Genomic DNA, 21,549 nt, shown 5'->3' with positions numbered 1-21,549 from the left:
CACACACAAGGTGCTGGTTGCCTAGCCCTGATGTAGGCCTATAGATGCACAATTCACAGATTCTCTTTGAGGGTGGACCAAGACCTTTCGCCACTAAGGATGATGAAGGGATGAACAGCTAACTCACTTTTTATGCATCAAGCCTGCTTGTCAGTGTGCAAGCCCTCCCAGAGATGAGCCAATGAGCTCCATTTCATCAACCTGCTGGATACTAGAGATCAGGGACTAAACACAGACATTGGATTTTTGATACATTACAATCTGCCTGGCAACTGACTCCCCAGCCCAGCCCAGCCCAGCCCCTGGCTTCTTTACTTTTCATTCCATCCAGGAAGAGCACGCAGCAACTGCTGCAGCTTCCTTAGCCTGATGAAGGGTTTTTGAACCCGAAAGCTTGCTTAATAACTATTCTCCAACCATTTGGGTTGGTCTAATAAAAGATATCAAATTTACCCAAGAAACCTTGTCAGCCCTCCACTTGGGCATTTTTAGATTTTCATATGCACACACAAATGTGACCAAACATTGGGGAGTGAAATTCTGTCTGGCTACATAGGACCCTTGTACTTACTGTGGCAGAGGGTATCCTTGTACGCCCTCTAGCAGACTCAGGAGCCCTTTTCTTATCAGAACCAATCAGTTTATTATACCCCCAGAGGGTCTGTCTCCAAAGAACACAAGCATGCCTTTTCACATTCAGGAAAAGAAGCACATCTCTTCACAGTAACCAAACAATGAACACATAACCCAACCTCTAATTTTCTTTCAATACTTAGGCCCAGAGGGAATAGTCTGTCTTGGACTGCAGGTTTCAGCCTCATAGCCATCCTCTGTCTGGCCCTTTCTCTACAGACCCTGAGGGAGATGCAACTCTAGAATGGTGATTATCCAGCACCTTACCCACCTGCTCTCTCCCAGCCTTCTTTCCTGGGAGTCTTTTACTTCTTGTGGCCAGCCAGTTATTCATATCAGCTGGCTAGCCTTCCTTAGCAGGTTTGCAATCACCTTGCTTGCTTGCAGCTGGGTAGCAGCTTCTGAGGCTTGTGGCCCCATACACCTCCTTCTAGGCAAGCTTGCAACTTCTTACAACCCTGCATAGAGGCTCCCTAATACCGAGAACTTAACTCAGGCTACGGAATAAGAGTGGTACGTAACATTTATGCTGTTTTTTAGCAGAGGGATGAATGTCTCTCAGTGTTGTGTCCAGGTGATAGAATGTGACTGAGCTAAACTGCTTTGTACAAACCCATTCCAGCGCACTTTTGCACAAGGAGAGACTTTGTTGAGGGCTTGAGTTTTGTTCCAAATGAACCTGAAATAGCTGTGGACGGTTTTGCTGGTGTCAGCAAGAGAGAACATGGTGGGCATTTCAAGTAGTGTTGGGAGCAGGCTGCTTGTTACTTGTACTGGAACCAGAGCCACGGTTTGAAACTCTGCAGTCCTATTTCTGTAGCTGTAAGGTGTTTTCATGGATTATGGTACTCTGGGAAGAGAAAGTGACAAGAGTCAAAAATATGGCTGCAGCTGTTTTCTGAAGAAACAAGGAAAGTAGGACCTCCAGCTAAATACAGAGATAAAGGGATATTGCATGATTTTTCTTCCCCTTTCCTTCTCTGGGACAAGTAAGGCTGCTTTAAGTTACCATAGCTTCAAGTTTCCTTGGTAACCTTTCTGTGTGCTATGAAGTAGTTATCCTGAAATAGTATGAGACCAGGGAAAGGCCCTGAAAAACAACAGTCTGATATAGGAGTCTTTATTGTGTCCCGTTTCCTCTAGAGTGAAGTAGGAGCAAGCAAGTGTGTGTATGAAACTTTACTGAGTCTATTCTTTCACTGCTGATGAATTCTGCATGGTTTGTAAAATATACATTAACATCCTACTTTTCCAAAGTAGGATATCCTGGAGCTTTCATTTCACTACTGAGTTTGAGAGGTGGAGAGGGTATGTGTAGAACCATAAAGATTGTGGTACTCCAAAGATTCATTTGGGTCACTTTGTGACATTTGTTCAGAGCTTTATTTGCTTGCTGACACGCGGCTCCTATTTTCCTGTTCATGGAGAAGAGAAAAAAACAAGGTTTGGTTGGTAGACTTACATTTTTGCAAGGGCACAGCATGTGTTAGACTGTTTCACTTAAACCGATTTGAAGCTGTACAATCTCTGACAAATAAGTGATTGTTTTGAAAACACATGCACTTTTTAACTCTCACTCAAGAACTGAATGGTTTTTACCTTTAGTATAAAGGAGTTTGCACAGCACTTTTTTTCCCTCTAAGTGTTGATACAGACTGACTTTGAGTACCTTACTTGGTAAAAAGAAGAAGGAAAAAAAAAAAAAGACTTGGCACCAGGTTACAGTTCTAAATAGAGCTTTTAATAACCAGTATGTCCCAGCAGCCATTTCTGAATACCTGAGGGAATCTGTATGTTAAGTTCCTATTTCTGCTTTTCCCTTAGCATCCTTTTATTCCTAAGTAGACAAAAAATGTATTGCTTTTAAAATAAATTTACGTGTGTAAAATCAACAATGGTTCTGTCTCAGTGTTTGAATGACACAGCCCTGATCTTTTAAAGCCTATATTTGCAAATTTGATTCATGACACTATCTTCTTTGAAACTATGGTTTACTCTCTGCTCTTTGAAGAAAAATCTACATTTTAAAAGAATTTGCTTAAGGCCCAAATGTTGCCTATTTAGAGGTACAGTATATAGATTTTAGTAGCGATTTTCCATCTACTGCTTGTGCAAAAATAACTCTAAAATATTTGTTCATAAATAGTATTACTCCCTTGCGCAAACCAAGAAAATATTTCTGCATATTTTGTACTATGCTGACATATATATTAGACTACAAAATCTAGATAAGGAATCATCTGCCATTAATCTGCTGAAGTGGGTGGTGTTCTCTATCTTGTGTGAAACTTGGAAGCATGAATATGAGGTATTAAATGCAGGTTTTTTTGGATCACTTAACTCCTCTTCAAATGTTTCAAGGCTTCACAAAATTAATGCAGTCCATTTTTTTTACTCTTGGCACCAGCTGGTGAAACATTGCATATTATACATGTGTACAAGTTCGTAGATTTCCACTAAAGTCATGGAATCACAGGAAGAGAAATAAGGCTTCTTGGGAGCTTCGATTCCAATTTGTTTGGCTGACTGTGGCTCCAGACTTAAGGACTTGCCCAAGCATCTGCATTCCGCCAGCATAATATTGCATGCTTCTAAAGCAGCTTCCTGACTGTGCTCATTTCTAGAGGTCTTGGTTTCTGGATCCTGCCGTAGCCTTGTCTTCAGTCCCTACTTCAGATCTTGCTTCAGTCTTTTTCCCAAGTGCCTGCCAAGTCTCTAGTCCCAGCCTTAGCTTCTACCTCAGCCTTATTCCTTGTTTCTGTCCCTTCCTAACTGTCCCCAGTATTTTGAAGTCCCCAGATCCAGCTCTCTGTCAGTCTTAACTTTAAGTTCCTGGATCTCAGCTGGGTTCCAATTTCAGATCTTTTGGTTCCTGACCACTGTCTCAGCTCCAGACTCTAAGCTTTGGATATGTCCCTGATCTTGGCTGTATAAACTGCCTACTCCACAGTTTTAGAACTGTTAGACTTCACAATCACAGTATGTAAAGGCCTCTTCACCAATATTATATCTATGTTATATCCAAATGCACTGGGGGAGAGAACAAATTATTCCTTCTAGCTGAAGGCTCAAAGCAAGAACACTGCTTTTCACTCCCAGGTTCTCCTTTAAGCAATGTCCCAAACTCGCAATAGAAATCAGGCACCAAAAGTGGAATTTTGGGGGGAATTTGGGTGCTTAAGCCCAAGAGAGTACTTGTCAACCCCCTTCCCCACCCCCTTTCCCATCTTTCATTCCCCCAGTATTTTTCTGTGCTTTTTCTAAAAGCTGTCCCTGATTGTGAGTGGCGACTCTGCTGATTGTATGTGGAAACACATCTACAAAATGAAATTTGTAAATCAATTTTTATCCTTTTCACTGTGACCCAAGAGTATTGCTTATACTTAGTACAAATAAGTGTTGCTGCCAAAATCCACTTTAACTTTTGCAGAGCTAAGTATAGTCAAAAAGCCCAAGCCTGAATCAATTCAGTCTTTGCAGGATAGTCAAAGCTGCATAGATCGAACTGAGAAGCAAGTGAACAGACATTCACTTTTGATTCTGAAAATTCAGCCACATGCCTGCAGTGGCCTAGGCTAGAATTCAGGGGTTGCTGAGCATGTGTGCCTGCTCAGCAGGAGCTGACAGCTTGGGCAGACTCTCTCATCCAGACTTCAAAGCGAGGCTTGGGCGGGGGGAAAGAGCATCCTGGGATGCTTGGGAATTGTAAGTTACCTTGAATCTGGAGGGGATCTGGGGCAGAAGTTCAATAAACAGATTTAATCTAAATCATTTGAGTCTGATGCTACACCCATCCAGGTTTATCTTAAACCAGTTTTGGCCATTTAAGCATGGTTTATATGCACTGAACTTCTGTTGTGTTACCGATTTGAACTAGTTTCTGATCACTTATACCAGTTTACATGTAATTTTTGTCCCTAGCCTAGAAGAGAAAAAAAGGTGGAACTATTTACTGCTTTCTATAGAATAAATGATTTTTTTTCTCCCTGATTTCTCTCTGTTTTTTTGTTTTGTTTTAGTTGGGGTCTTTTTGTGTTTAATGAAACCACAACAAGAAAAAAATACCAGCTTCATTTACCTCTCTATAGACTCCATATATTCAAGAGTACACATCCCTCTGAAATTCTTTTTACTTGTTTCTAGTGAAAAATCAATGAAACAAAAATCATAATCCTTGTGAGCTCTTCTCATTTTCAGCAGGACTAGATTAACAAAAATTCACCTGAGGTTAGAACTTTAAATGTTCTAATCTGTAATAACCTTTAACTGTATTTTTAAGCATTTTGAGGACTTCATCAGTTAGATGCACATCAGTCAACATTCACTCCCCGTCCCCCCGTACAGCTTGATCTATAAAATATGTCCTTTCTGAAGTGGAAATATTTGAATAGGGTAGTAGCATTTCAAAGTACATTCCTTTGTGGGAGGCCAACGTATGGGATGTAGTGAAGAACAGTAGTAGTAAGTCTTAATAGTAATTGGCACATCAAACGTCTTCTGACAGGATTCTGTACAGACCTATTTTTCACTACAGGTTAAAGTCTGCAAGCAAAAACTATACTTAAGTGTGACTTACTAGTACAAGTTTAATAAAAGATGATCAAGAAAGCCTAAGAGGTGCATTTTTCCCCAAATGATGTAGAACATGATTCACTTCTGTGTTCAGCATTCACAGGAATCACACTAGCATGTACCACACTTAAAGAACACCCTTAAATCCATGTGACTACTTTCCTGTTTATCCAAGGTTTCCCTCTCTGTTTCTAACCCTTCCCACCATTTGAAATCTCTGTTACAGTACTTCTGCTACTATATCTTGACTTTGACTGTTGTAGATACGACCCAAAAAGACCTAGGCCTAAAATGGTGCCTAAATCCCATTGGTCTTTAATGGGATTTAGCACATGTTTAAACCACTTCCTGAGCACCACTGGAGGCGTTTAGGACCATTTGGAGTTAATATGTGGACTTATTTTCTGGTGGCATCCTCAGGTTTGTTTAGGAGGAAATAGAATATACCCTTTGCTGCCTAAATGTCTTAATAGATTTGGCCCATAAGATTTCACAAATTTCCCCTGTTCACAGTCCCACACCTGCCCTGGGACAACTAACTGTGGCAATTGTTTATATGGGCAAGTCAAATTTGGATAGTGTTTATGTATTTGAGATTCCTATATTGTTTTGTACTTTTGAAAAAAGCAAACTGCAATGTTGGGTGGAGTTGCAGACAATGAAGAGTAAGGCTAGTATCCAGAATGACCCCAGCTAGACCAAAAAATGGTCCTCAAACAACTAAATGAATTTCAACGAGGACAAGTGCAAAGTCCTGCACCTGGGACAAAATCACTGCATGCACAAATACAGACTGGGGAATGACTGGCTAGCCTGCAGTACTGTAGAGAAGGACCTGGGGATTACTGTAAACTGTATATGAGCCAACAGTGTTCTTTTGTTGCAAAAAAGGCTAACATTATATTGGTTGTATTAACAGGAATGTCACCTTGCAAATCAAGGAAAGTGAATTTTATGTTCTTTTCAGCAGTGGTGAAACCTCACCTGAATTACTGTGTTAGCGTGGGGCCCCACACTTCAAAAAGGATGTGGAAAGATTGGAAGGAGTCAAGTTAAGAGCAAGAAAAATAATTAGAGGCTTGGAAAGCAAGATTTAGGAGGAAAGTCTGAAAGAGCTGGGTTATTTAATCTGGAGAAGTCCAAGGGGAGATTTCATAATGGTCTCTAAATACCTGAAGGGTGATTAGAGAGAGGTATTTTCTCTGTGGCTGTAGAGGATAGGACTAGGAGGAATGGCCTCAAACTGCAGGAGGGAAATTTAGGTTGGAGATTAGGAATCATTTTTTCATTTGGGGGGGGGGGGAGAGGGGGAATCAAGTACTCGAACAGGCTACCTAGACAAGTAGTATAATCTCCATCCCTAGAAATTTTCAAGAGCAGATTGGACAGACATTTGGCTAATAAAGTTTAGTGAGGATGAAGCTGGACAAGATGATCTTGTGAGGTCCCTTCCATCCCTATTTTCCTATGAACTTTTTGTTCTTCATTGCACCTTTCCGCTCATATTGGCTCTGTTTCAGTTACACAAGCGAGCTAGTTTATTTCCAGCAGGATTTCCATGGCACACTATAATATGCTAGGTTGATCAGCAGTAGTCCGGATTCTTAATTTAGGAAACCTTGCCCTCGAGTTACACTGTAGAATCCTTGAAGTTTACAATCCTCTATTTCTCTCTGTGACGAACCATGTAGATCTAGGGCATTACATAGAAATGTTCAGTAATATTTAATAATACATGTATATTTTCCTACTGACTGTGTGTGGTATGTTGGTATTTGAGTAACTTGGGATAATCATGGTTTTTGTCACATAATGCCAAACACCTGTGACAATTTTGCTGTTTATCTAAGATTCACTTATCTGTTCCTTTTCTACTATTTTAAATCTCTATTACAGAACTTCTGTACAGTATCTTGGTTCTATGACTAATGTAGATTATTGCTAGTGTAATTACCCACAATCTTAGCATAAAGATTTTTTTTGATGGGTAGGAAATGTTGCTACAGAATACTCTGAACAATTTTACACGTAATGATCAGGTTGCATTTCCTCCTAGCTGAGGTCTGTTGGCTTGTTTTTCTGCTACTGTTTCAGCCAGTTCCTCCATTAATCTGTTGTTGCTTGCATAGTGTATCACATCAAGAAATCCCAGTTCTTGGCATCAAAGGATTTAAGTACAGAATTACCAATGACACTTATCTCTCAGACTTGTAGGTGAAAGATATAAAACTATACTTTGAGACCATTTATTTTATTTGCTTCTTTGCTATATTGCATTTAAGCTTATCTCCAAACTAAGTGATAATTTACTATTTCTTACCTGGGCAGTCAAACATTATTATTATTATTATTAGAATTATTATTAAATTCTGTGTGAACAAAAAGAAATCCAGTTGTAGTTGAATTTGAGCCATTTCTTGATAAGAAAAGCACGCTGTTTTAATATTACTTGTAATTTCTTCCTTAGGGCTGCCCACCAGCTTTCTTTTTAAAATCTTTTAGTTCATTCAATGCAGTATAGAAATTTCAGACCAGAAAATGCATTTGTTAATGTTACACAGAGAGAAATAAGACGCCAATTACTAAATCGCTCAACATTGCATTGTGTACAGAACAAAAACTCTCTCTTCTAAGTAATAACATATGAGAGTTAACAGATTTAAAACGAAAAATACAGGTCTTGAGCCTGAGGGCTCCCTTTCTTTGTGGATTTTCAGAATCATTCTGGGTTGCAAAAGATGGGAGAGACTGAGTTCCACAAGCTGCATATAAGATGGCATGTGCTACCACATTTGATGAACTGGGAAAAGATCCTGATCAAGTGTGGCTCTACTGGAGACAGCCACGAAGTAACTTTTGGAGGTCCATTTTGTTTGTAATTAGTCCTTAATTAGGCCAGTAAGAACCTCAGGATTTATTCATACACCTGAGACTTCTAACTTTTCTAGTGTAGTCCAGTGATTCTCAACCAGAGTGCTTGGTGCCTTGGGGTGCCTGTGCCTCGAACCTTTCAAGGGTGCCATAGGGTGCCACGCACAATTAGCTCTGTTGGGTGTAAAAACATGATGTACAAGATAAACCCAGAGATTTCAAATAGAAATCCATAGCATTAAAAACATTCTGACCTGCTGTGGTCTTTCTGAGTTCTTTGAAATAAAAGAATTGCTCTATTATGTTTCTGCAGTGAAAAAAAACAAACCTAAAAACGAAGAGCTGGCATTTTCTGAGAGGTGCCTCAAGTCTGAAACTTTTAGAACAATTGGAGTAGTCCTAATGAGAGAGTGCTTCGTTTCTAAGCAATTTGTGTCTTGGTTTTTACCATCATGCTTGAGGCTTTGTTATTATAGCAGCAGCTAACTATGTTAGTTTGAAGTCTTTGCTATTAGAGCCATTCAGGGATGGAGTTCTCTCTCTGGCTGTCCAGCCCAGGCTTCTCCTCCCAGCTTTTATATAGATTTTAAACTATAAGAAGATGTTTATTCCGTGGTCTGGGTGCCCTAGCACCATTAATGACATATATATCCTAGAAGCTTTGAGGTAGTAATTTCACAGACATTCAGACATGCAGGCATCCCTTAAAACTCCTTTTATTATTTTTCAGAGCATTGTTTTGCCATGATTGCCTCCTTGTATTGTAAGGACAGTTTCTTTTTAATGGTGTTGTTTTAATCGTATATCAGGGATTTTAGTTAAAACTCTGGCCCTGCTGGACAGTTGGCTGTCAGCACTTCCAAATTCTGACTGCTGGGACTGAGTTTGCAGTGTTGGTCCGGCCTATTACACTAGCAGTCAACTGCAAAATTCTTAGCCACAGTCAGAAGCTGTTTTCTTATCACTTTTTGTTTCCAGATTGGAGGGTTTTTCTTTTGAGACCCATCTTTAGTTTACATATAGTTTTAATGACATTTGCCATTTTAGTTGTTTAACAGCTCCATACAATAAACTGCAAGTACTTGAATTATATATGCTGTAATAGCAAAAGAATGAATCCATCCAGTAAAGAGTTGAATCTACTGTTTCTGTTAACATTTTAAAACTCATTATTAACTCAAAACAACTCATTCTTTCCTTCAAACCTTTTATTTCTACTACCGCAACAAATCACTTTATCCCCTCCTTAATCCATTCATTCTCTAATTAATCATTCCTTTTCCAAAATCATTTCTTCTCAAAACCTTTTAACCATTTTTTTTTTTTCTCACCACAAATTAATTCTTTGGGGTTCCTTTCCTCCATACACTGGTAAGACTCCTCTGCTTTTGACATTACTACCCTATCCATTCTACTGCAGAAATCTGTCTTCCCAGCTTCTCCATCTATATATGGGTCCTTCATTCACTTTCCTCTACTCTGAAAGATTAACTGAAACGCTAACTGTGCTTCTTCATTCTCCCCTCCTTCCCTCTACCCTATTTATTTATATGCCTCCCTTTCCAACAAAGGCTCATATCCCTGATCCAACCCCTTCCTGTAAAGCAGCTCATCATGCTGCATGGTGCTCTAGCTTCTTCCTTCCATCCTGCTCAAGTTAAGGAGAAGTGATGTTGGATGAGGGTGAAGACCAACGTCTGATGGGCCCATAGATATGGCTGCAGGTGATGGATTAGAGTTACCTCAATTTGTGGTAGTGGATGTGAGGAGCCTGCTGTAGTCCCAACATGGCCGTTCATAAACCAAGACAGCCTATTCCAGCTGTTCTTAATCCTTCCACTTGAATAGATCTACATTTCATGCATCTGTGCAAAAAAAGCCAGATAAATCTTTCACCCAACCTCCAATAAGCCTAGTTTTGAACTAAAATTAAATAAATTAAAGTAAGGATTTATTGAGAGAACTTGAGAGAAAAAAATGAAAAAAACACAAATTTATTTTATTATCTATTTCAAAATTCAGTATCTGAATTAGGTTTGGAAGTCACTTTAAATGTAAAAGAAGAGAGACTATTTTTTTCCCAAGGGCATAGAAAAACATCTGCAAACATTCTCTATTGGACCTTTGCAATGTATAAGTTATTCAACTAAAGCATAGCAAAGTTTCTGTTTTATTGCACAGCAAAACCAAAAGGTTTAAAAAAAAAAAAAAAAAGATGCTTGTTGTGGAAAAGGTTTGAGGGCTTTAAAAGCTATAAACACTGTAGTTATTGAGCCACATATTCTAAAGTTTTCCAATTAAATCCTTAATGAAGAAACTTTGGGAGGGGGGAATAAAATTTTCCATCTGTGACCTGGTTTTCTCAGTTCTTCCTACATAAAACAAATTAATCTTACACAAAGTTTGGTATTGATGATTAGAAATGATATATTCGGCCTAATTCTTAAATTGATCTGGATTGCATATGAGATTTAGGTGGTATCCAAAGTCAGATTTCTTTCTGTGCATATCAAATTAACTAACTCAAGTTTGTAATAAAGATATTTTATAAAACTCGCTTCATGTATACAGATTCATATAAGTATATATTATTGACACACAAGTATTGATGATGCTTTAATTTTGGCATAAAGCAAAAAAGAAAGCATTGCAATAATAAAGCCACATTGTCATGCCAATGCATTTGTGTAATAAATGGATCCTGAAGAGCAAATTTAGATGTTTAATGCATAATTCACAAGATAAGTTTGTCTGCCTGGGTGAATCACTTTATTGACTCTGCAATGCAAGTGTGAGTGAGGAATTTCTTTTTTGCCTGAAGGCTCAATCCTACAGAGTGCTGAGCACCTCCTGACAGATGTTGAGTGTCCTCAACTTCTGATGAAATAATTGGCAATTGAACTCAGCAGCTGTTTAGGATTGGGTCTTTGAAATATGATGTGAACACAGAGCTGATTTCTATATTGATGTCATAGATTTTTAAGGCCAACAGGGACCATTAACTAGTTTGACATCCTGTGCAATGCGGGCTGTAGAACTTCATGTAGTAATTTTTGCATCAAGTCTATTCCTTCACATTACATTAGGTCTCTTGAACTACCACATTTACCCAAATCCAAGACAATTTTTGATTTAAGGTGAGCTCCCAAGAATTCGATTTCATAGTTTGAAAATTATAAATTGTATAGATTGAAAATGTCAGGGAAAGCAGCATCAGGAGAATGAAATGGGGGAAGCAGTGGAGAGGAGGAAGGCAGCCAACTGCCCTACTCCTCACACCCCCTGCCTGCAATTTGCCTCTCCTGGTACTTGTACCCCAAAGACCTGCCCCCTGTCCACTTGTCCTACCTCAACTTGCCCCTACTGGTGCCTGCCCCTGCTCTGGCACCATTTGGTGGCTCTGATTCTGGACAGTACATGGGGCACATGGTAGCTCCAGCTTTGGCCAGGTAGCAGCTCTAGAAGCTACCTCAGCCCCAACCTTCGCCCTGGTTTGGGGCCAGGACCAGAGAGGTCAGCTACTCCTCCACATCACCCTGCTTGTATTGTGTGATTGTTATTTATTTATTTTTTCCCTCTGTGCTTCCCTTCATATATGATCTCCCCTGAGTTTCCCCTGCCCTTCACCATGAAATCTTCCCTGGATCTGCTGCACGTACTGTGCAAGCTCTGCACCGTGCAGTAAAGGGAAAGGGAGCACACAATGTCACCACATTCTCTTCCCCAGCACTATGCAATCTCTCCCACATTCCCCTTCCCTGCACTGTGCAGTCTCTCCCGCATACCTCCCATGGCATGCTGTGTAATTTCCCCTGAGCTTCAACTCTGCCTCATGCAGTGTCCTTCATGTTCTCCTCCTATACCATATGGTATCCCTTGTGGTGCCCTCCCCTGCACTGCACAGTCTCCTCTGTGCTCATTCCCCCTCCCTACAATGCAATGTGCAATCTTCTCTGTGCTCCTTTTCTCCCACATGTTTTCTTCTGCACTATATGGTCTCTGCTGGGGCAAGGCTGAAGTCTGAGCTAGAGCAGTAGTCACAGTTGCTGTCTGCTGTGGGCTATACTAATTCTAAAACAACTTGAATTGGGGAGAAAAACCTCATCTGGGATTTGAGTAAATATGGTCAATCCAATCTTAATTAGTTTATGTTCTTTTGCCATCACCACAAGTGAGTCCTTAAAAGGCCCAGTTGCATTCTTTCTCCTTATGGTACATGTGATGTCACTTAAGAGCAAAACATACCAGTGAATCCATAGCTCTGCATTTTATACTTCCTTTAAGAAACTAGTTTTGCAAAAACACTGAAATGGCTGCCCAGTGTCACTATATTTTCCAGTGCCCCAAATTTTCATTTGTGAAAGCATCAGGTTCAGGGGTGGATCCAGAGGGAATACAGCCATAACCCAAGTTTGGACCATGCTACAAGAGCAGCAGCTAGAGATATTTTTAAGTCCCATAGTCAGGTAAGAATTCTCTCTTAATGTTTTCTCTACCATTTTCAGTGGCACGTCTCATCCCCTCCTCTTGCCTCCCATCCCCCTTTCCTCTGCCCGCTGCTGCTGCTGTTCCTGCTGTCTCTGGGTGGCCAAAAAGCAGGGGGAACTTTAGAGTAACTCCGGCCCTGCTCCATACAGGCTGCATGGGAAGTGAGGCTCAGCCTGGGACAGCGGCAACAGTGCTGGGTGAGTTATTTTGCCTCCCTGGAGCTGGGCAGGAGTGGCTCTGGAGCTCTCCCCACCCTTGGGGCATTCAGAGGCAGCAGCAGCAGACAGAGGAGGTAGGGATGAAGGAAGAGAGGAGGGGAGGCGCCGCTGAGCCTAGTGGGTGGTGAGAGCAGAGGTGGTGGTGGGAGGGGGGGATTCTTATCTGATTCAGGGATTTGTAAAACGGAGTGTGAGAACTTTTAAAAAATTTGGATCCACCCATGGACAGTTGGAAGGCTCTAGAGTTGTCCCGTTCTGACACTGTTGCTGCTGATATTCCCTGTCTGTCAGCTTGCTTCACTTTTTCCTTTGTGATGATTTTATTCACTCTGGTAAAAAAGCTGATTAATGCCAGCGCATCTCCCCTTGACTTTAATATGCACATATCCAACAGCAGAATTTGGCTAGTGGTTTGTATAGCATGCGTTCTAGTGCCTTTATATGGCAATCAGCAGTGTGGACACCTATGGAAAGGGAACTGGATCAGTTCTTTTGGCTACAGTAACAGTGCAACCCTACTACAGCTAAATAAGAAGCAGTATCTGCATGCTCCCTTCCTGGCAAATTTAAATTCAGTCATCTACTGAGAATATTTAATGATTATCTAGAGTTTTCGAGACCTTTTTCTTCACCCCCTTCCCCCATTCTATTCCATCTCTCTCTCTTTCAGTTCAGCCAGATCCTTTCCCTGCAGTTCTATTACTAGCAAACTCTTTTCTGACAGACATTTCCATTTCCCTAGTTAATAACATTTGGCTCTTGTTCTGCAGAGGTCTGTACGCTAAGTTGTCCAAGGTAGCAAAAGTCCAATGAAACCTGTTACGGAAATTGTTTCTGAAAATGAGAAAAAGTTGGGAACAGACTCATGCTAGTTGGATTGCTGTGATCAAGGGTCTTCAGGAGCCTTAGGAAAGTCACAGCAATGAGCTCAATGTTTGTAAGAAATATTTATAGTTGAAGTCACCAAGACATATTTTGATTTGATTAATGTTAACAGGATGAGGCCACCAGCCCTTCTTGGATATAGTTTGCTGGAGAAACACATGGACTGAAAGAAGCATACATTTTTAGCACAGTTGATAGATTTACCATATTTGTGGATTGTAGAATTTCCCTAAGAGCATTGTGCCTGCTTCTGAATGATGTTTTTTGCTCAGATGGAGCCAGTAAGTGGGAAGCTAATGACATCACCATCTCTGCCACCTGGGATCTGACACTTGGCTCTTGTTACCACCATGTCCCTCAGGAGTCATTTTTCTTCCCTGCATTTTTCCATCTTTGTCCTTTTTCTGCACTCTCTGCCCTCTATATAAATGGTTTGACTTATCCATTCAGGGCTTTATATTTCATAACACTAATGTGAGCCTGACCTGAAAGGCCAGTGAAAATAAATTCCTGTTGCAAATTTATAAGGTCTTGGATTATCTGATAAAACCATAAGCTAGACCTTGGTGTCTCCACACTTTGGCTTCAAATGAAAGCATCAAAAAAGAAGGATGTACTTGCTACCTTTGCTGTTCTTTCCCCTTGCCTTGGGAGGGGGTATGTGGGGGGGGGGGGGGGAGTGATATTTTGCCTTAGAGACACGAATTACAACAGTAACTGTCTTGACAAAAATCATTCCAGAGTTTCTAAATTCTCATTTAAAAAATAAATAAATCTTGTCTCCTAAAACGGGGATTAATACCTTCTAGAAAACTATTACACCTGTTTCCTTTTTAGAAGACTTGATCCAACTAGAGAGAAAAATATCTCATGGTTATAAGGAAAGTCTGCCTTAAAATTTGTATTTTCAAATGGTTTACATGTTTTTTTTTTCATGATGTTTGTCTTTTGTAAAAAGTTGGAAAGATTTTTAATATTGGTTATTACAGGTGGACTTTTTGGTGATAGCCAGGCATAAAATGCCATGCCATGCTTAACTGTTGTAAAAGTAAACAAGAGTTTCATTAACTGATAGCTTGCCTGAGACACCCTTATATCAGGTTTACAATCTGGTATATCCTCTTCTGATCCCCTGTCTGTCTTACTTTCTGTATTTCAGATAATATTAACTAAGAAAGTGCTCTCTCAAGCTTTTTTTTTTTTTTTTTTTCCACCCTGGATAATTGCACTGTTCTGTCCTGTAGATTTTCACAAGGTCAGAGCTTCTAGTTGGAGGGAAATTACAAAATTTGTGAGATATGGAACTGAGATGGTCACACAGGCTAGAGACAGAAGTTACACAAGCTGGGTTAAAGCTGTAATGAAACAGAAATTCAGCGCACATAAACCAGTTTTGAGCTGGCCAAAACTGGCTTAAGACGAACATGGTTGAATGTAGTATCAGACTTCACTGATAGAGGTCAAACTGGTTTATGAAACTTCTGTCCCAGACCCCTTCCTGGTTTAAGTTAAACCAGAGTCCCCCAGCATGTTTTTCAGCCCTGGAATGGGCTGTGCTGTCTGTTCCAGAGAGCAGGCCTGGGGGTGTGGCCAGACAGCAGCCCAGCATGGCATCCTGAGGCAAAGGGGGCAGGGAGGGGGTTTATTTCCCCCTTCCCTCCCCTATCCCCTGGGGCACCCCAGGCAGGGTCTGCCTGACTGGGATGAAGCAGCTCCCATCAGGCATTTCCCTCCCCTCCTCACTGCTGGAGCAGTGGGGAGCAGGGCATGGCCAGCCCCAGAAGCAGCCTCAAGCAAACACTGGATGGAAGGGGATTTAATTCCCCCCTCCCTCCCCTGTCCCACCAGCACAGACCCCAGCTGGGGTCTGCCCAGCTCTTGCCCCCCCTCTCTCCTCTCATGGCTTAGCATGGCCTGGGACCCCCCCAAGCTCCCCCCGCAGCCAGGTGTAGGGGAAGAGTCAGCAGTGCGCATCCAGCTCAGTGCCTGGTGGCCAAAGGAATGCAGGTAATAGTGCTCGGGGATGAAGAAATGAGCCTGCTCCATGTGGGGTCTGTCCTGGGCGCTAGTCTCCAGTGAATAGAAGGGGCCGCATGCCAGAAGCTGCTCCCCTAGCTGCGTGCTTGGCTCAGCTCTGCCCTTGGCTAGCATGGACACATTCAAGTCCCTTCCCTGTTTTCCCCCCCCCCCCCCCCCGAGTCCCTCTGCTCAGAGGGGCTCATGTCCATGATGCAGATGGCACCACTGTGATCCCTCTGCTTGTCCCCACCTGGGCTTGGGGCCATTTCTCCCTCTCTTTCCCCCCCCCCCTGCAATCTGGCCTTTGTTATTGGGCTGCCCTAAGCAAAACTCTGGCCGTGGTGACTGGGAAGGCACTGTGGGATTGCCCCTGGCTGGCTGGGAGAGGGGCTCTGGTGGTCCCGGGCCATGCTGAGCCTGGGAGGAAAAGCTGGGCAGAGGTCTTTTGCAGGTCATTATGGGGGTTTAAACCAGTCCCCAGTCATACTCAGCCTGCTGGGGCTTGCCCCCTCCCCCCCCCAAGCTTCCCTCTAGCCTGAAGGGAAGTGAAGTTTCCTCCAGTGCCTCCCAGCTTTCAGCCTGAGACACTGCAGGCATATGACTGCATTTCTGGAATCAAAATTGAATGTTTATTCATTTGCTTTCCAGTTCAATCTACACTGTTTAGACTAAACTGCAAAGATTGAATCGATTCAGGCTGAGGCTTTTTGAATGTCTGTACTGAGCCATAGAAATGGACAGACCTATCAAGACTCAAAAATGCAACTGCACAGCAAGGGAAGTTTAGGTTAGATATTAGGAAGAACTTTCTCACTAGGAGGATAGTAAAACACTGGAGCAGGTTACCCAGAGAGGTTGTGGACTCTCCATCCTTGGAAGGTTTTAAGAGCCAGCTAGACAAAACCTTGACTGGGATCATCTAGTTGGGGATGGTCCTGCTTTGAGCAGGGGGTTGGACTAGATGACCTCCTGAGGTCTCTTCCAACCCTAATTTTCTATGATTCTATAAATCTAGCTATAGTTTAAGGAGAAAATGACACTGTTTTGGGGCAGGTGGAAAGGAAAAGATTTATCGCCAAACTTTCAGATCTGACAGAGCTTCAAGTTCAGTTTGTTTCTAGGTTGAATTTGGAATTGGTTCATGTGCTTCCCTAACAATTTCAGTTACAGTTAATTTCAGGTTTGTAAGTTGTTTGGTTTTTTTTGTTTTTAAATGAGAAATCATCATGTATTCTAATGACAAGAGTTTTGATAATCACTTATATTAGATGATAAATCTGCCCTACATCAAATTGAGAAGACAAAGGCAAAGAATTCTGTTATTGCTAACTAAATATGCTTTACAAAGTTCACCCATATTACATTAAAGGAGTTACACAAATTAAGCATGATTATAGTATGCCAGTTGTATAATTAGCACTATCTGAGCCTATTCATAAGAGCCAGCCTCCTAGTGTTCTAATTCTCATCTGATTTGCAAGACAGGAAATTTGCATGCTGTAAATGGCAACACTTTACAAAAGGTGGCTAATTTTTTTTTTTTTTTTTTTTTTTTTTAATCCCTGTGGCATTTATTGTTCATAGAGAACTCAGCTGGTATTAATATGGCTATAATTTGCAAGTGTATAAAATTCCTTTGCAATTTAGCAGAGATTAATGTCCAATTGTTGTTAAGTGCTATTATACATTTCTTCTAACAGGTGGAATTGTTTTTGTACAAACTGATGAACATTCTTCTGTGACTAGATAGGTGAGGTAATATTTTTAAGACTGAAACCAGCAATTGCTAATCTAGAATCCCAACTGTTTATCCTAGAGTAATGACAGTTACTAGTCTATTCTTACTGAAGTGGCCATGAAATAAAACTTTAATGTCAACATAACAAGCTCCTAGCCATTGGTTTACCATGAAGATTTAGGGTGCAAAGGGATGATGTTGTGTTTATGGGCATACCAAGGCCTCATTTGGAAGTTTCACACAGCTATAGATCCTGTCCCTGCAGCTTTAAGAAACCTGAAGAAAGTCACATTCCTGCCCTATAGAATCTGATGTCCCACTGGGCTTCATTAGCACAACTTTTACTATAAATAAAAAATTCAATTATCAGCAAATGTAGACAGTAAATAGCCCATTGTCTTGTATATTAAAGTGTTAAAAAATCAGAGTAATAAAGCCAACTGAAAGTGGATTGAAAAAACTGATTTCCTCTAAAATAGATTTCTAATGGCAAAAAAGTATAGTCCGGTAATGTTCCAGGTAATAATTGCAAAGCACATATTATACTGAATTTATGTGACTGAAAATATTGGCATGGTTGATTAAAAATCTATCCAAGAAATATTAAAACTTTTTTTTTGCTATGGTACTTTGTCTCCTTTCCGGTCTTCTACATCTGTTCATTACTACTTGGCCTTTTCTCACCAATCCATATACTTTAAAGAAAAGATGTATAATTGGTTAACTTTCTTGAATTCTTTCAGTGCGGACTGTAACTTGCTCTGACACGGTGATGAATATGACTGGTTGGATAGCCACTTACAGACTCTTGATGGGCCTGTGACCTGTATTATTAATTTTAGCAGTACTTGAATGAGACATATAAAAATGGCTTTCCATCTCTCTCTTCAATATTGTATTCAATATTCACTGTTCGGTGGGGAAATCCACTAAAACAACTAAACATCTAACATTCCTTATCTGATCTACAATCCTGAAATGTGCTGTAAATGTTAGCAAGGCACCCAAAAACTTATCTTGAAACTTGCATCTAGTTACAAGAATTTGAGTTGAGCCAGTGGGAGGAATTTGGGGCGAAAAAAACAAATTATAACCATAACTGTGGATGGAGTGGAAGGCAGTAACAGTTAGTAAAGATGTTAACATTAAATAAAACATTAATCAGCAAAACATGTCCTCAGCAAGATAGGCTGCCACCAAGGTCTGAACGCTACCTGCCTGATGGTAGGGTCTGGCTGAGGGGGGACCTGGTGGCTGTCTATCAACTCGCTGGGGGGGGGGGACAAGCAGGGTTTGGGAGAGACCCCATTCCCCTCATGTTCCCCAGGGTAACAAGGAATAACAGTCACAAACTGTTAGAGAGTAGGTTTAGACTAGACATCTGAAGGCACTACTTCACAGTCGGGGCATCTAGGATCTGAACCAACTTCCGAGGGAAGTGGTGCTGGCTCCTACCCTGGGGGTCTTTAAGAGGAGGCTTGATGTCTACCTGGCTGGGGTCATTTGAGTCGGGTTTTTTTTGTTTGTTTGTTTGTTTGTTTGTTTGTTTGTTTGTTTGTTTGTTTGTTTGTTTGTTTGTTTTTTCTCCTGCCCAGGGCAGGGGGTTGGACTTGATGATCTACAAGGTCCCTTCCAACCCTACTTCTGTGAACCTATGGGAGCCATGCCCTTGCTCCACATTGGCAGTGCCTGTGGTGGAGGAGGAGACTGGCTGGTGGATGGCGTGTTGGCACTGGACAGCGGATCCCCCTCTTCCATGTCCTCCTGCTTCCGCCCTTGTGCCTCCCTGACCCTGTTCACCAGCACCTCTGTCCACTGATCCACACTTTGGCTGCTGCATGTGCTGACCTTCACCCTTGGGTCGCACATGGTAGCCAGCACTTGGACCGTACTGGACTGCAAGGGATCAAGCCATTTCCTGATGCCTTCCTTCAGCTGCAGCACCAGTGCCCGCATGTCTGGTGACAGCGGCTTGTCCCAGCCAGGAGCAATGATCCCCTGGAAGTTCTGTTTGGCTCTGAAGTTCCCTCACTATGGGGATCACCTGGCTAAGGAGGGCATCGGCAGTGTTAGGGTCTCGATGGCCTCAAGGAAGGGCTTCAGGACCACCAAGATCTGGGAGATGGTATCCCACTCAGCTCTGTTAAGGGGGCTGCTAATTCCAATCTCCCCGAGGAAGGCCATTTCAAAGATGGCCTTCTGTTGTTCCACCAGCCTCTCAAGCATCAGGTATATGGATTTCCACCGAGTCTCCACATCCTGCATGATTTTGTGCTGCGGGATGTTCAGCTCTTTGTTTGTTCCACAGCATCTTGCCTCCCTTGATGCTGCAGTGGAAGTAGCCTGCTACTTTCCTGCATTTGGAAATAAGCTTGCTGGTGGTGCTGCCACTGTCACTGGCAGTCCTGTCCTCCTCCAAGTTGTCCCTGACAATGAGGTGTAACTTGTGTGCCACACATCTGATGCCAACAAAGTTTTCATTATGGACTACCTTGGCCATATTGGCCCCATTGTCAGTGACCATGAACCCTCAGGTGAGCTCGCCCTGCCCAATGAGCCACCTCTGCACCAAGAGGTTCATGGCCCCCATGATCTCTGCCATGTGGGACTCATCCATCACCTCACCTTGAAGGAGAGCTCACCAATAGCCTAACTGATCACACCAGTGCCCTGTGAGAGAGAGGTAGGTGAGATCTCCACCCTGGCTGCTCCAGATGTCAGAGGTAAAGTGTAAGGCCACTTGTGAACCTTCCTTCTGCAGGTCCTCCCTCAAGTACTCCCTGCATGCCTCATATAGGGAGAGCACCACCATCCTGCTGAAGGTGGCGCATGTGGGCACTGTGTACAATGGGGCTACGAACACCATGAGCCACCTGAACCCTGGGCCACTCTTCTAAGGAGAAGAGCTGGCCATCCATAGCAAGCATTTCCCCAATGCTCTGGGTGACCTCACTCGCCTTGGGAACATGCCGTGCCATATGCCTGCCTTTCCCCCACTGTTCCAGGGTGGCCAGCCTCTGCTTCTGGGAGCATGGGGGTTTTCAAGTAAGGGGGGGGGGGTCTTCTTTTTTGGGCATGCTCCCACTGGTGCCAGGCTGAGGAGGAACAAGGGCAAGAGATTGGTGCCTGTGGAGATGCATCAGCATCCCTGCGGTGCTCTTGTGTTTTGCTTCCTTGCCCTGGCTGGTTTTGGCTTGGCAGTGCAGGCAGACAGCATATGTGGAATCATCTTCCAGCTCAAAATGATCTACTTGCTTGTAGCACATTCTAAATAAAACTAATGCCCTTTAGAGATTTGAAAAAGCCTCAAGTTAAGTATTTGTTCAGATAGTAATGTATTTACTTCACTGTTGTCTATGACCCCTTTATCAGGCATCCCTAAGGCACTGTGATCTGAGATTGAAGGAGAGTTGGTTGGTGTGGAATTTATGTGGCCTTTTGAAAGATTTAGACAAGCTCTTGAATAAACATTTAGTAGGTTTACCTAACCTACTAAATTTGAATTTGAAAATCTGAATTTTTTTTTTTTTTGCAATTTTCACATCTATATTAGAATCATAGGAAGTTAGGGTTGGAAGGGACCTCAGGAAGTCATCTAGTCCAACCTCCTTACTCAAAGCAGGACTCTCCCATACTAGATCATCCCAGCCAGAGTTTTGTTTAGCTGGGTTTTAAAAACCTCCAAAGATGTTTTGAAAACCTCGAAGCTTTATCTAGCCAGGTTTTGAAAACCTCCATAGAGCGGTACCAAATTCTAACATTATTTGGAGCATATTTTTTTTCTCTAATACAATTTTACAATTATTTCACCCTCACCACAATTTTTGCTCCATCTAGTATTTTATAATATGGTTGCAATTGCATAAAAATGCAATAAAATACAGAGTTCTACCTTTCTAGACCTTGTGCTGCATTGTATAAAAGGAATGATTTTTTTTCCCCTCAAAAATATGCTTTAACTTAATGACATTTTTGACAAAAATAAGCCCATTTTCAACCTTGACCAAAATGCAAAAGTGTGATAGTGATTTTGGATTTCATCATGAATATTTTAAACGCATCTGATCTCTACACCTGCTGTGCTTACTAACATATTAAGTTGTTTGATTAAGAATTTTTTTAAAA

General features: G+C 41.8%; 1 long non-coding RNA gene across 3 annotated transcripts in view; it reads left to right on the top strand.

The window, feature by feature from the left end:
- Window positions 1-984: 984 nt before the first annotated feature.
- Window positions 985-21,549, top strand: part of LOC132247706 (uncharacterized) — a 344,432-nt gene continuing 323,867 nt past the window's right edge. For all 3 annotated transcript variants that reach the window (XR_009459021.1, XR_009459019.1, XR_009459020.1), the window contains exon 1: window positions 985-1,146. This is a non-coding gene — a long non-coding RNA (uncharacterized LOC132247706). The remainder of the gene's footprint in view (window positions 1,147-21,549) is intronic.

This window comes from Alligator mississippiensis, chromosome 1 (assembly GCF_030867095.1).
Source record: "Alligator mississippiensis isolate rAllMis1 chromosome 1, rAllMis1, whole genome shotgun sequence".
Taxonomy (NCBI): domain Eukaryota; kingdom Metazoa; phylum Chordata; order Crocodylia; family Alligatoridae; genus Alligator; species Alligator mississippiensis.
Note: the sequence above shows the minus strand (reverse complement) of the source record. Positions and strands in the feature narration are given on the sequence as shown.